The 1,563-nt window shown below is 46.6% G+C and overlaps 1 protein-coding gene and 1 pseudogene across 1 annotated transcript in view; one reads left to right on the top strand and one right to left on the bottom strand.

The window, feature by feature from the left end:
- LOC101997680 overlaps positions 1 to 1,051 on the bottom strand; it is a 3,420-nt pseudogene extending 2,369 nt beyond the window's left edge.
- The window catches only part of LOC101991134 (zinc finger protein 11), a 39,059-nt gene that overhangs the window by 9,050 nt on the left and 28,446 nt on the right, over positions 1 to 1,563 (top strand). The window lies entirely within an intron of this gene.

The raw sequence follows: 1,563 nt of genomic DNA, 5'->3' as shown, positions 1-1,563 counted from the left end.
CCCAGCTAGCCATGGGAGTCAAGTTAGGAAAGCTGGCTAGAAACCAGTCAAGCTATGGCCATGCATTCATAAGTAAGGATAAGTTTCTGTGTATTTATTTGGGAGCTAGGTAGCATGCCCCCAAAGAGCAAAGAAAGAAAGAAAGAAACACAAAATACCCCCCAAACAACTACACAGCAGTACTCAGACTGCCCCCAACCCCGTTCCTATGTCCCACAGTCTCACTATTGAGGCTGGGAGGGACATATTTATTTATTTCAAAAAAATTTCCCAGGTGGGCTGGAGAGATGGCTTAGCATTTAGGAGCATTTCTGTTCTTTCTGATGACTCAGGTTCAGTCCCTCACACCCTCCTGTAGCTCTAGTTCCAGGAGATCCAATGCCCTCTTCTGGCCTCTGTGGGCACTAGCTACACATGTGGTGCCCGTACACATATGGAGGCAAACACACACACACACACACACACACACACACACACACACACACACACAATACAACCTTTTTCTTTTTTTAGACAAGGTTTATCTGTAGCTTTGGAGCCTGTCCTGGAACTAGCCCTTGCAGTCCAGGCTGGCCTTGAACTCACAGAGATCTGCCTGCTTCTGCCTCACCAGTGCTGGGATTAAAGACGTGTGCCACCCCTCCCAAAGAATATAATCTTAAAGTCTATCCCAATTTAAGCAGTTCAGGTCCCACATATTCCCTTGTTATTAAGGCTCTGTTGGCGTGCTAACCATAGCCTCCCCCTTCTTAAAGACTGACCCGAGAAACATCTTTCTTTCTTTCTTTCCTTTTTCACTTTTATTGATTCTTTGTGGATTTCACATTTTGCATCCCAGTGCCACTTATCTCCCTGCCCCTCCCATTTTCCCTCTGCCCTTGCAGTCTTCCCCCTGCCCCCGCAAACTAAACCAAATTTAAAAGGAGAACCAAAAACCAAACTAACAAACCAACCAAATGAACAAATAAAAAAACAACAGAAAAGAAGACTCTTATCGTGGGAGCTGCAGTGTGGCTGTTGAGACTCACAGCTTACCCTTCAGTCCGTTCATCTTCGCTTGCTCTCTTCTCTTTTTGGTCACTCCTCTTCCTGTGCCTGATCTGACTCTTCCCCTGGGCTCCGTGGGTTTGGATCTGAGGAAGAGCCTTTAGCACAGGTCTAACTTCTATTTTCCTTTCCTTGCATCTCTAAGAAACTGCGAGTTAATGCCTCCCTCTCTTCATTCCTATTCTCAACTTCCTTTGTGAAATTGGACGCCCGTGCAGCAGACAGCATCCCCCTTCGATTTCCTCCCCTTGTTGTAACTCCTCCTGTACACTGGCAAATTCTTCTTGAGAAGATAGCTGAGCCTCAGTTGCATTTATTCTTGGCCACAACAAAGGCCACAGAGCTAAAAGACTACAGGCTGCCTCCCATCCCATGCATACTGCTTTCAGAGACTGCAATATATTCTCTCTCTCTCTCTCTCTCTCTCTCTCTCTCTCTCTCTCTCTCTCTCTCTCCCTCCCTCCCTCCCTCTCTCCCTCTCCGCTCTCTCTTATTTTGTTGCTTGTCTGAGACTTT

This window comes from Microtus ochrogaster, chromosome 2, assembly GCF_000317375.1.
Source record: "Microtus ochrogaster isolate Prairie Vole_2 chromosome 2, MicOch1.0, whole genome shotgun sequence".
In the NCBI taxonomy this organism is placed as follows: Eukaryota; Metazoa; Chordata; class Mammalia; order Rodentia; family Cricetidae; genus Microtus; species Microtus ochrogaster.
This window is presented reverse-complemented; position numbering and strand designations above follow the sequence as displayed.